At 46.4% G+C, this 14,071-nt stretch overlaps 1 long non-coding RNA gene across 1 annotated transcript in view; it reads left to right on the forward strand.

Moving 5' to 3' along the window:
- The window catches only part of LOC105260899, an 81,012-nt gene extending 78,014 nt beyond the window's left edge, over window positions 1–2,998 (forward strand). The window contains exons 4-5 of the long non-coding RNA XR_006584847.1: window positions 2,532–2,590; window positions 2,859–2,998. This is a non-coding gene — a long non-coding RNA (uncharacterized LOC105260899). The remainder of the gene's footprint in view (window positions 1–2,531; window positions 2,591–2,858) is intronic.
- The last annotated feature ends 11,073 nt before the right edge of the window (window positions 2,999–14,071 follow it).

Genomic DNA, 14,071 nt, shown 5'->3' on the forward strand with positions numbered 1-14,071 from the left:
TCACGAACCGTGAGGTCATGACCAGAGCCAAAATCAAGAGTCGAATGTTTAACCCACTGAACCACCCAGGCGCCCCTTAAATGACACTTCTTATGCCTGGTTTATATTAAGGACCTCCATCCATTACAAATGTGTCATTACTCGTGTTAATGTGTCGCGACGTCAATGCCATTGGTTCCTTTAAGAATGAGTGTTACCCATATCCACCAAACTAATTACTTGGTGATTCTCATGGATGGGGGACATCACATTGGGCTGGCTTTCTTCTCATTTTAAAATTCATATTCACTACTGGAATAAAAATAAAATAAATTTGTATTCAGGACCTATCAAAGTGTGTGTAATTGAGAGATTCACTTATTTTGGTTTTAATAAAAGGTTATCTGATTTGTTGACATTAAAAGCAAAAGAGAGTTGGGGCACCTGGGTGGCTCAGTCAGTTGAGCTTCTGACTTCAGCTCGGGTCATGATCTCACGGTTCGTGGGTTCGAGCCCTGTGTTAGTCTCACTGTTGTCAAGGGCACCTCACAGAGCCCACTTCAGATCCTCTGTCCCTTTTTCTCTCTGCTCCTCCCCTGTTCTCTGTCAAAAATAAACAAACATTAAAAGAGAGAGAGAGTTAACTTAGAAGCCTTGTTCAAATAATTGAACATTATTCAAAATCTAGCAATTGCCCAAACCTTCCAGGTTTGGGAGGCCTGCTCCCAGGGACCAGAGGCCTGGTGGGGGGGTCTCTGTACATTGCTGGGCTTGTGACATGTCCAGTGACTGGCCTTGAAGGGAGTGCGGTCAGATCTTCTGGTTTGTTTGTTTGTTTGTTTAAGAAAAAACAAATCTGGAATCTGGGGGAAATCCCACTTTTATGAATATTGGCAATGAAGCCACAAAACTTTAAAACACTGAAGGCCACTAGAAATCAGATATACAGGCCTGATTGGGCGGGAGGGCTGTCCCCTTCAACTTTGATGTAAGCCCCTCATTAGAGAGAGAAGATCTTGGAAGCCCAGGGTAGAAAGGCAGCAAGTCCAGAAGCACAGATATTTCCTGGGACCCACTCCAGGCCAGGTAGGTGGTCCCCTTCACTAAGAGGTAAGTGGCTTGCTTGCCCAAGTTGAGCAGAAGGTCAGGTGGATTCTGACTTCCTCTTCAGGACTAGAGAATTTTTCCTCCCAGCTGCTGGGAAGGTTGTCGACTGACAGCTCTCAGTCATCAGCCTTCTTTGGACACTGGTCCCACTCAGAAGAAAACTGTCCCACCCAAAGGCCCAGCCCTTTCTCGGGGCAGCCAGTGTCCAATGAGCCCTCGTGTCCTGATAGACCAGCTCAGCTCTGAGCTCACCACAGGGTTACCTGAGGTCTTCCCAAAGACAGTATTGCAGAGAGATTTTCCCTCTTCCCCATCCGGCCCTTCCCTCCCCAGCTGCTCCTGATCCCAAGGGCACTTCCTGCAGGCTCATTTCCAACTCAGCTCCTGTCTCCCCTGGAACATGATCTGTGACACTTGACTCCTCTGTCTCCTTTCCATGTCCCAAGTCAGTATATTTTAATGAGCCAGGCCAACCTAAGATAGTAGCAGTCTTTGATGGAGACATTGTCCTTGCCAAATTAAAGATTTTCAAGAGATGTAATGTGAAAAGATCCCCCCTTCACATACACTTATTAAAAATACACACCTTGGGGGCGTCTGGGTGGCTCAGTTGGTAGAGCATGCAATTCTCGATCTCAGGGTTGTGAATTCAAGCCCCACATTGGGCATAGAGCTTGCTTAAAACAGATACACACAGGACAAAAAATGTGTGTTAGAACTGCAGAGGGACTTTCTGCAATGCCTGTTCAACACATGAACTGCTTCTTCCATCAACTATCAAACCTGAGCGAGCTTGCAGCCTCTGGGACAAGTATCTGATGAAACAATATTCCACCAGCCCATCGTAAGACTGGAGGCCAAGACGCAAACCAACATGTGTCTACTTGGGTTGGATGTTGGGATCCCCGTGAGCCCGGTTCCTAGAATCAACTCAAGTTGATATGAAAACTTTTTTTTTAAGTTTATTTATTTATATTGAGAGAAAGAGAGCACAAGCAAGTGAGGGGCAGAGAGAAGGAGAGACAGATTCCCAAGCAGGCTCCGCACCATCAACACTGAGCCGAATGTGGGGCTTGAATTCATGAACCGTGAGATCATGACCTGAGCTGAAATCAAGAGTCAGAGGCCTAACTGAATGAGCCACCCAGGCACCCTGATATGAGCTATTTAAATAAACCAGGTTCAGGAAGAAAAAGCAGTAGTTGGAGATGCTGGAAATTTTGTTTTCCCTCATGACTGTCAAAATAAAAGTTACTCAGTTGAGCCTTTCTCTTCTAAATCTATGCAACCCCACACTGAGGGGTTTATTTTATAGCACATATTTGGAAGGGCCATTCATTTTTATGAATAGTGGTAATAATACTGAAGTAGATATAATAGGGGAGAAGATCCAAACAGATAAGAATAAAAAGGAAAATGATTATCTCCCTCTGTTACATTTGCAGATTCCAGCGGGAAAGATGTCAACTGAGATCAAAATGACAGATGGCACACATACTCCCAGGTGCGGCTAGACATAAATATTGTTTCCTCTTCAGTCCCACTCACTCCTTCTTCTTTGAAATATCACTACCAAATGGTCCACTCGAAACTCAGGGGGAAAAATTAAAGAGTAGTGCAAATTCTGAATGTACTTAATGTTGTAATGGATTATCATTTCAGGACCAGAATTTTCTGGTCTTGGCCTACAAGTATTTTCATGATCAGAACAAGAAGAGGGAACATTTGTCATTTTTCTACTTAATGACTTCAAAAGTATCTGCCCTTTTCAGAATCTCCTACTACAAATCCAACAAATCCAGTACACAGCCAACTCTCTTCCCCAGGTCTCCGTCATCTCCAAAGTCATAATGGAAATTGTAAGGAGTTTCTCTTTTTTTAAAAAACATTTATGTATGTATGTATGTATGTATGTATGTATGTAGCAGAAAACAAACTGAGGGTTGATGGGGGGGGAGGGGAGAAATGGGTGATGGGCACTGAGGACGGCACTTGTTGGGATGAGCACTGGGTGTTGTATGTAAGCAGTGAATCACAGGAATCTACCCCCGAAACCAAGAGCACACTGTATACACTGTATGTTAGCTAACTTGAAAATACCTTTAGAAAAAAAAAGTTTATTTATTTATTTTGAGAGAGAGAGAGAGAGAGAGAGAGAGAGAGAGAGAGAGAGAGAGAGACAGCATGAGTGGAGAAGGGGAAGAGACAGGGAGAGAGAGAGAATCCCAAGCAGGCTCTGCACAGAGCCCAATACGGGGCTCGAACTCACGAACCGAGAACCAAAATTGAGAGTCAGATGCTTAACTGAGCCCCATGGGCTCCCCAGAAATTGTAAGGAGTTTTAAAGATGGGTTTTTCAAATAAGAGGTATTGGTGAATGTGAAGTTAAGTATGGTGGAGAGTAAATAAATTTAACTTGTCCGTGGCTGAAAACAACTAGCCATCGACAAATTTATTAAATTGTGTCTTGAATAAGGGATCCGTTTTTCTGAGCCAACAATTAGGACTGGTAGGTTTCATGGAAAGGAGGATACTCAAGCATCTCTTTGTAACAAGCCCTTTGGGGAAAAAGAGGGAAGTGCATTTATTTAGCAAAGGCAGGAAGGAAATGGCATATACCATTTCGATTATGTTACATACATGTAGATTGCTTGACTCCAGTTAAGACCTAAGAAGATAGAATTCTATAACTGGCTTAGAATTCTGAGTGGAAACATCCTGGAACCATGGTATTTGATAAATTCTCCTTGCAGAAAGGTTTACAGCCCCAGAAAGTTGTTAATCCAGATGTCTTGTCTGTTACTCACTGAAGCTGAGTTTTAAGAGTAATAGGGAAGGAGCATTTCGTCACATATGTAATTATCACTTCACTGTGTTCTATACCTGAAACTAATATGTCAACTATACTTCAATAAAACAAAAAGGGTAATGGTTGGGGCAGGGAGTGGGGGGAGTGTAATAACTCTATACAGATCTAGATAAAATAAACAAGGTCCACATGATTCCTGAAATACCTTATATTTTCATCACTTGCCATAACTTTCATCACTTGGGGATAGTCGAAGAGTAGCGACCTCCCAAGATGCTCTTATTCTGATCCCTAGAATGTGGGACTACCATAGATTATGCCACAAGGAGGAATTAAGATTGCAGATGGAATTAAGGGTGCTAATTAACAGACTCTGACATGAGATTATCCTGGATTATCCAGGTGGGCAGAGCATAATCCCCCAAATCCTGGAAAGTGGAATGGGGGGGGGAGGGGCAGAGCAGAAGCAGAGTCAGAGCCCTGCAGCATGAGAGTCTCCACTGGTGGTTGCTGGATTTGAAGAGGGGAGGGCTCTGCGGGGCCCGAGGAGTGCAGGCGCCCCTGCAAGGGAGCAAAGGAAAGAAAACGGATCCTCCCCAAGAGCCTCCGGAAAGGAAGACAGCCCTGCCAGGGCCTGGATTTTAGCCTAGTGAGACCCAGTTCGGACTTCTGACCTCCAGGAGTAAATTTGTGTCATTTCACCAAATTTGAGATCATTTTTTTAATGTTTTTATTTATTTATGTTTTTATATATGAAATTTATTGACAAATTGGTTTCCATACAACACCCAGTGCTCATCCCAAAAGGTGCCCTCCTCAATACCCATAACCCACCCTCTCCTCCCTCCCACCCCCCATCAACCCTCAGTTTGTTCTCAGTTTTTTAACAGTTTTTTTCCTTCCCCTCCCCCATGGGTTCCTGTTAAGTGTCTCAGGATCCACATAAGAGTGAAACCATATGGTATCTGTCTTTCTCTGTATGGCTTATTTCACTTAGCATCACACTCTCCAGTTCCATCCACGTTGCTACAAAAGGCCATATTTCATTTTTTCTCATTGCCACGTAATATTCCATTGTGTGTATAAACCACAATTTCTTTATCCATTCATCAGTTGATGGACATTTAGGCTCTTTCCATAATTTGGCTATTGTTGAGAGTGCTGCTATGAACATTGGGGTACAAGTGGCCCTATGCATCAGTACTCCTGTATCCCTTGGATAAATCCCTAGCAGTGCTATTGCTGGGTCATAGGGTAGGTCTATTTTTAATTTTCTGAGGAACCTCCACACTGCTTTCCAGAGCGGCTGCACCAATTTGCATTCCCACCAACAGTGCAAGAGGGTTCCCGTTTCTCCACATCCTCTTCAGCATCTATAGTCTCCTGATTTGTTCATTTTGGCCACTCTGACTGGCGTGAGGTGATACCTGAGTGTGGTTTTGATTTGTATTTCCCTGATAAGGAGCGACGCTGAACATCTTTTCATGTGCCTGTTGGCCATGCGGATGTCTTCTTCAGAGAAGTGTCTATTCATGTTTTCTGCCCATTTCTTCACTGGGTTATTTGTTTTTCGGGTGTGGAGTTTGGTGAGCTCTTTATAGATTTTGGATACTAGCCCTTTGTCCGATATGTCATTTGCGAATATCTTTTCCCATTCCGTTGGTTGCCTTTTAGTTTTGTTGGTTGTTTCCTTTGCTGTGCAGAAGCTTTTTATCTTCATAAGGTCCCAGTAATTCACTTTTGCTTTTAATTCCCTTGCCTTTGGGGATGTGTCGAGTAAGAGATTGCTACGGCTGAGGTCAGAGAGGTCTTTTCCTGCTTTCTCCTCTAAGGTTTTGATGGTTTCCTGTCTCACATTTAGGTCCTTTATCCATTTTGAGTTTATTTTTGTGAATGGTGTGAGAAAGTGGTCTAGTTTCAACCTTCTGCATGTTGCTGTCCAGTTCTCCCAGCACCATTTGTTAAAGAGGCTGTCTTTTTTCCATTGGATGTTCTTTCCTGCTTTGTCAAAGATGAGTTGGCCATACGTTTGTGGGTCTAGTTCTGGGGTTTCTATTCTATTCCATTGGTCTATGTGTCTGTTTTTGTGCCATGAGATCATTTGTTACAGCAGCAGTAGGGCACTAAGGTAACAGGTCAGTCAAGTAGAAACAAAATTTACTTGAGAGACAACCTCTCGTTAAAGTGGTATTTATCAGGGGCGCCTGGGTGGCTCAGTGGGTTAAACACCTGACTCTCGGTTTCCGGTCGAGCCCTGCATCCGGCTCTGCACTCAGTGATGCTGAGCGCGTGGAGCCTGCTTGACATTCTCTCTCCCTCTCTCTCTGCCCCTCCCCAACTTGCTCTCTCTCCCTCTCAAAAACTAAATAAACTTAAAAAAATAAATACAGTGCCTTGCAATAATATCCAAGGTCTTGATTTCCAACCGGGAATTATGTTAGAGTGGTGAATGGGGGAAAAATAGTTGTGAACATTTTGTATTCCTGACAATTGGCCAGAGAAATAATATAAGAATCATAACTAAATACATGGGGACAAGTGCCGGGGCGGCTGCATCGGGCATTTGTTTTCAGTTACTGGTTTTCATGTTTGGGAGCCGGCGTTTTGCGTTCGGCCAAAGGAAATAATCACAGTAACAGGGACTCGAAGGCCCTGGAATGTTGCTTCTTACATACCACACGTTTTGAAACATAAAAGCAACAATTGTTTTAGAGGAAAAAACTTAAATTAACTTAAATCCTAAGAATAGGATTAATGAAGCTATTGAGAGGCACCTATAGAGGGCTGAGTCCCGACCTGAAATAATGCGGACTAACTATGTGGAGCGCCCTGAGAAAGGGCCCCCCTCCCCAGCAGAGGCCGGCTCCCCCTGGGGCCCTGGGCACAGAACTCCTGCACCCTCTGCCCGGCTCCTCCCTCTCTGACACTAGAGCCCAGTGACCGCGATTCTCCTTCCCTCTCAGGATCTCAAAGAAACACTTAGAAATCTCAATAATGTGTTTCTTCTCTCCTTTTCAAAAAGGAGAGAAGAAATGCTTCCGAGGGGAGAGGACACGTTTTCAGTGGCCCTTTGCTACCTAACCAAAAAATTCAATCCAATTCAACAAACAACTACTCGACTAAGAAAACAGAGCCGAACACACTGGGAATAGGGTTTCTACGCTGACTCCAGATGCTCCCAGTTGTGTGTGGGGTGGTGGTACTTCTTAGGGGCTGAATTGGGCCTCCGCTCCGAATTGCTTTGTTGAACTCCTAGCCCCCAGCATCTCAGAATGGGGCAGTATTTGGAGATGGGGCCTTAACGAGTTAATGGTGTTAAAATGGGATCCTTAGCAGGGGCTCTGATCGATATGACTGTTGTTCTTGTGAGAAGAGGAGGTTGGGACAGAGAGGAAGGTACCCGGACGCTTGCACACAGAGGAAAGACCGCGTGAGGACACAGGGAGAAGGTGAGGACACAGGGAGAAGGTGAGGACACAGGGAGAAGGTGGCAGTTTACAAGCCAAGCAGACAGGCCTCAGAAGAACCCAGCCCTACTCACACCTTGATGGTGGAATTCAGCCTCCAGAACAGTGAGAGAATAAATTTCCCCAGTCTGTGATACTTGGTCATGGCAGCACCAGTGGACTAATACAGTCCTTAAAAAGTCAAATTGTTGGGGGGCCGCCTGGGTGGCTCAGTTGGTTAAGCGTCCGACTTCCACTCAGGTCATGATTTTGCGGTTCATGAGTTCGAGCCCTGCGCTGGGCTCTGTGCTGACAGCTCGGAGCCTGGAACCTGCTTTGGATCCTGTGTCTCCCTCTCTCTCTGTCCTTCCCCCACTCATGCTCTGTTTCTCTCTCACTCTCTCTCACAAATGAATAAACATAAAAAAAAAAATCTTGGGGCACCTGGGTGGCTCAGTCGGTTGAGCATCTGACTTCAGCTCAGGTCATGATCTCACAGTCTGTGAGTTCGAGCCCTGCGTTGGGCTCTGTGCTGACAGCTCAGAGCCTGGAGCCTGCTTCAGATTCTGTGTCTCCCTCTCGCTCTGCCCCTCCCCTGCTCATGCTCTGTCTCTCTCTGTCTCAAAAATAAAAACATTACAAAAATTAAAAAAAAAATCTTTAGGGACGCCTGGGTGGCTCAGGTGTTCAGCGTCCAACTTTGGCTCAGGTAGTGATCTCATGGTTGCTGAGTTCGAGCCCCACGCTGGACTTTGTACCGACAGCACAGAGCCTGCTTCAGATTCTCTGTCTACCTCTCTCTCTGCTGCTCCCGCTCCCCCATCTCAAAAACCAATAAACATTAAAAAAAATAATAATAAAATTAAAAAAAAAAAAGTCAAACTGTTGAGGCAACTGGGTGGCTCAGTCGGTTGAGCATCTGATTCCTGATTTTAGCTCAGGTCGTGATCTCCCGGTTCATGGTTTGAGCCCCGTCTCCGGCTCCGTGCTGACAGCAGGGAGCCTGCTTGGGATTCTCTCTCCCTTTCTCTCTCTGCCCCTCCCCCACTCCCTCTCTCTCTGAAAATAAATAAATAACCCTCAAACAAGTCAAACGGTTATACCCCCTCTAAGACCCCACTGATCTGACTTCACAGCAGCCGGCACCAAAACTCTGGGGTTCCCGTGCGGAAGCCTGAAGCTGCTCCCTGCCAGACACCCTGCACCTCCCTTCCAGGCCCGGATGACAGTGTTTCTGTTCCTGCTTTCCCTGCTCGCCTCTCCCCCGCTGCGCACTCTGGAACTCTGGAAGCCCGGAGAAGCCAGGGCTGTGCTGTCTTTGCATTTCCTCTTGCCTGGAGCCCTGGCACTTCACAGTGCACAGAGGGCAGTTTTAAATGCTTGCGAAACTGGGGCGTGTCCCTAATCAGTGCACATCCCTTACCTCCCCCCCACCAAAGTGGTAAAGACACCTGTCCTGGACCCACTAAAGGGGCCCACAGACCCTCTGGGAAGGTAGGACACTGGGTCCCGACAAGAAGCCGGGCCTTCCAGCGGAGATTCTTGCGAACGCCCTCGTCCACGTTTTATTCCTCCAAGATTGATTGGTCTCCTGCCTCAAATACAATGTGGCAAGTGTCATGCACACGGGCTGTGTGTGTCAGCTCTGAAAATGGAGTGGCAGATTCTGTCGGGAGGCGGGGAAGCAAGGGCTAGGAAAACAATCAGAGGCCTCCCTCTGGGAGGATCTCTCATTAGTGCTCTGACCTGGGGCAAGTTACTCAATCTCTTTATCTTTTAAATGGAGGTTATAGGACGCATTTTGAAGAGTTGATGTGAATATGAAATGAAAAGTCAAATCAGAAACTGAGTAATGTAAAGCCTCACACACGGCAGGTGGTCAGTAGCCATAAGGAGGAAGAGGGTCCCTCAGAGGAGATAATGGTCCAGCCTGACCTTGAGCAGAGAGCAGGATCATACCGGACAGAGAGAACTGGGACACAAGGAGGTATTCCAGGCAGATGGCCGAGGAGAGAAGAGGTTGTCTGGGGAGCCCTGGGTCATTTCAGGTAGATGGGGAGCAGGACAAGTTTGGAAGCAGTTGGGGGAAGTCAGAAAGGCAGGATGGGGACACCTGGGTGGCTCAGTCGGTGAAGCATCCGACTTCGGCTCAGGTCATGATCTCACAGTTCATGGGCTTGAGCCCCGCACCAGGCTCTGTGCTGACAGCTCAGAGCCTGGAGCCTGCTTTGGATTCTGTGTGTGTGTCTCTCTCTGCCCCTTCCCTGCTCACGCTCGGTCTTTCTCTCTCTCTCACTCCCGAAAATTAATATTTAAAAACATTTTTAATGAAAAAAACAAAAGAAAAACAAAAACACAGGATGGGTCTTCCGTGCCAGGTCAAATAAATGTTCTTTGTCTTACATTCGGCAGAGAGACTTTTCCAAAGAGTGACCAGGATGGAAAGCGGAGGTGGAGGGACCAGTGAAAAGGTTATTGCCATTATCAGAGATGGGGGTGTGAGCTGGTCAGGGGCAGTAGCAGTGGCCTGCAGAGAGGAGGGTTCTAGAGTCCTTTCAAAGGTTGGATTTACCCATGGATACGGCTTGGGCATTCGTTGATGAGAAGCAAGCCCATGCTATCTCCCATTTTTCTAGCCTGGACACTGTCCCTCTAGGTGGCAAGGTTATGGGAGTGGGTTGGGAGGCCACGCTTGGCCATCTCAGTCAGTGGAGCAGGCCACTCTTGATCTCAGAGTTGTGAGTTCAACCTCCATGTTGGGTGTTAGAGATGACCTAAAATAAAGATTTTTTAAAAAGTTTATTTATTTATTTTGAGGGAGAGAGAGAGAGAGAGAGAGAGAGGGAGGGAGAAAGAGAGAATCCCAAGCAGGCTCTGTGCTGTGAGCTCACAAACCTCAAGATCACAACCTGAGCTGAAATGAAGAGTCAGACGCTTAACCAACTGGGGCACCCAGGTGCCCCTAAAATCTCTTTTTTAAAGTTTATCTATCTTGAATGAGAGAATGGGGTGGGGGAGAGGGAGAGAATGGTCGCACACGAGCAGGGGAGGAACAGAGAGAGAGAGAGAGAGAGAGAGGGGAGACAGAGGGAGAGAGAGAATCCCAAGCAGGCTCCATGATGTCATCGCAGAGCCCAACACAGATGTATCCCATCAACCAAGAGATCATGACCTGAGCCAAGACCAAGAGTCAGTCCCTTAACTGACTGAGCCACCCAGAAGCCCCCCAAAATAAAATCTTAATTACAAAAAAGAGGTTTTGGGGGGCAGCTGGGTGGCTCTGTCAGTTAAGTGTCCAACTTTTGATTTAGACTCAGGTCGTGATCTCAGGGCTCCCAGGACGGAGCCCTGTATGGGCTCTGCACTGACAGTGCTGGCACATTCTTTCTCTCAAAATAAATAAGTAAACATTTATTTATTATTTTAAAGAACGTTTATTAATTTATTTTTGAGAGAGAGAGAGAGAGAGAGGGAGAGAGAGAGAATCCTAAGCAGGCTCTGCACCATCAGTGCAGAACCCAATGTGGGACTTGAACTCAGGAACCATGAGATCATGACCTGAGCCAAAATCAAGAGCCTGTCGCTTAACTGCCTGAACCACCCAGGTGCCCCAAATAAATAAACCTTTAAAAAAGGGGGGTTATCGAGATTTGTTTGTTGTTGTTTGGGGAAGGTGTTGGAGCAGATAGAGATTATGGACATGTTAAGTTCATGAAGGTTTTGGGGTGTCTTGGGAGAGATGTGCAGTGAGCTTGTCCAAAATGAGTCCAGGGGCTCCTGGCTGGCTCAGTCAGAAGAGCGTGTGACTCTTAATTTCAGGGCTGTAAGTTCAAGCCCCACATGGGGTGTAGAGATTACTTAAAAATAAAATCTTAAAAAAAAAAAGGAAAATGAAATGAATCTGGCTTTCTGTAGATGAGTCAGGAATCTGTCGTCTGTCGTGTCTCTAAATGTGCACAAAGTGCTGTTCTAAGTTCTTTACTATTTCAAATCATTAAATCTTCACAAGGTCTCATGAGATGTGCGGGACTCTGGGCCTCGATTTACTGATGAGGGCTGTGATGGACTGAATTGAGCCGCCCTCCTCCAATTCATAGGTTGAAGCCTTAAGCCCCCAGTGTGACTGCATTTGGAGACAGGGCATTTAGGGGGTACTTAGGGTTGAATGAGGTCACAGGGCAGGGGCCCAATCCAATAGGGTTAGTGTCCTTATGAGAAGAGGAAGACATACCAGGGTTCTCTCTCTGTGCACAGAGGATAACGCCAGGTGAGGTCACTGCAAGAAGGCAACTGTTTGCAAGCCAGGAAGAGAGCTATTGTCAGAAACCAACCTGATGGCACCTTGATCTTGAACTTCTAGTCCCCAGAACTGTAAGAAAATTAATTGCTTTAATTTATTCTAAATTACAATAGATGTTTAGGGGCACTTGGGTGGTTCAGTCAGTTAAGTGCACGACTTCAGCTCAGGTCATGATCTCGAGGGTCGGGTCGTAGATCTGAGCCCCGCATCGGGTTCTGTGCTGACAGCTCGGAACCTGCTTTGGATTCTGTGTCTCCCTCTCACTCACTGCCCCTCCCCCATTTGCATTCTCTCTCTTTCTCTCTCTCTCTCTCAAAAATAAACATAAATTTTTTTTTAATTTTTTTTTCTTAATGTTTTTTATTTATTTTTGAGACAGAGAGAGAGACAGAGCATGAGCAGAGAAGGGGCAGAGAGAGAGGGAGACAGAATCAGAAGCAGGCTCCAGGCTCTGAGCCATCAGCACAGAGCCCGATGTGGGGCTCGAACTCACAGACCGTGAGATCATGACCTGAACCAAAGTCGGACGCTCAACTGACTGAGCCACCCAGGCGCCCCAACATAAAATTAAAAAAAAAAAAAAATATATATATATATATATGTTTAAGCGACCCAGTGTATAGTACCTTGTTACAGCAGGCCTGAGATAATACAAGGGCAATTAAGCACAGAGATGTTAACTAAACTTCCTCAAGGTCACACAGCTGGTAAGGAACAGAGACAAGATTTGACTTAGGGCACAGTCTTTGTTTTTCTCCCCCCCCCCCCCCCCCCCCGCTAGCCTCTCTGTCTTTAGCTACGGCTTCTCTAGAGAACGTGTGTGTGCATGTGTGTCTGTGTGCGTGCATAGTGAGAAAATGGGCTGTCACTTTGTTCCAAGAAGAGAGGTTTATGGCTGTGGCTCCACTGCACCACTTTGCTTCCTGGTAAAGCTTCTTCTGGGTCCACTGGTTGTTTTGCTGAGGCAGCGTGGCTACCTTCCAACCGTTTCCATACCATTCTGTCAGACTGGGGGTTGGATAACACTTGGGTGGAAGTGAAACTAAATGGATGGTGTGGGGCAGGTGGACAGCAAGCGTGTGTTCTGACATGTTCCGGCCAGGTGCTGTTTGGGGGGGGGGGTGGGAAGAGTGGGAACGAGGCAGCTCTGACCTGCTCTCGCCCTCCCAGGGCCACCAGGCGTATAAATGAAGGGAGAGTCGCAAGGGCACAGCAGAGGGATGTCGGCAGTGGTGTTGTATGGGGACAGGGGGCAGCCACACACGCAGCGAGCACAGCAGAGTGTAGAGACTTGTCGAGTTACTATGTTGCACACCTGAAACCAACATAACGTGTGTGTCAATTACAATAAAAAGAGATGGTGGGGGTTCATTAGGCTGAGACCTGGTAGGGCAGCCCAGAGACCCACGGCCTTGCAGTAGTTCTGGCCTGCAGAGGAGATTTCGTTCTTTCCCATGCGGATGATCAGGCTGGGAGGGGGGCTGAGGCGGAAAACATAGTATCTGATTGGTTTTCTTTTGAAGACCCCCATGGATGCATTCCCGGTAACTGTTTCTGATTCCCAGCTCTTTCGCCTTAAAACACGTTTCGAGGGATTTTTTTCTTTTTTGTGGTTGTTTGTTTGTCCCTTTGCCTTGAAGTTTCTGAAATATTCCACAGTGCTGTCCTTGCCAATTCTGCAGAAAGTGTTGCTGTTGCTCAGAGCCTGTTCACAGCCAAGTGGGAGAGTTTCTCCACAAACTGCCATTTCAGTGAAAACACAGAAAATAAAACGCAACCAAGCACATTACACAGAGGAGGGAGTGCTAAGTTCCCGGCTGTGATGTGGCCTGACTTGTCTTTGACCTTGAATTTCTATGCATTGGTTGGGCATGCTGGTCTGCATATTGAGGCTTCCTCCGTCTTGTCTCCATGACTGAAGGCTTGTCACAGCTGGGAAAATGTCCTGGCTTCCTCAGTCCTTTTCTGGACCCTCTTTCACCCTGCTTTCCACATGTCACCTCAGGTAAGAAAACATTGATTAAACTAATTCTTTTACTAGAGTTTTTTTTTTAATTTGTTTTAAGGTTTATTAATGTATGAATAAGAGACAGAGACAGTGCAAGTGGGGAAGGGGCAGAGAGCGGGAGAGAGAGAATCCCAAGCAGGCTCCGCGCCCAGTGCGGGGCTTGAACTCACGAACCCGCAAGATCGTGACCTGAGCCTAAATCAAGAGTCAAACACTACATACCGAGCCACCCAGGTGCCCCTGGGAAGTTGTTTTTAATATTGTTGTTACTCTTAGGTGGCTTTCGTTTTCAAAGAAGGCTGATGTGTTTCCCAATTTATGTGTGGATGAATTACTTGAGGATTTTAATAAGATGGGGGGGATTCAGATTCAGTGTGTCCGCGATGGGGACCAGGAGTGTGCATTTCTGAAATGAGCCAACA

This window comes from Felis catus, chromosome C2 (assembly GCF_018350175.1).
Source record: "Felis catus isolate Fca126 chromosome C2, F.catus_Fca126_mat1.0, whole genome shotgun sequence".
Classification (NCBI taxonomy): Eukaryota; Metazoa; Chordata; class Mammalia; order Carnivora; family Felidae; genus Felis; species Felis catus.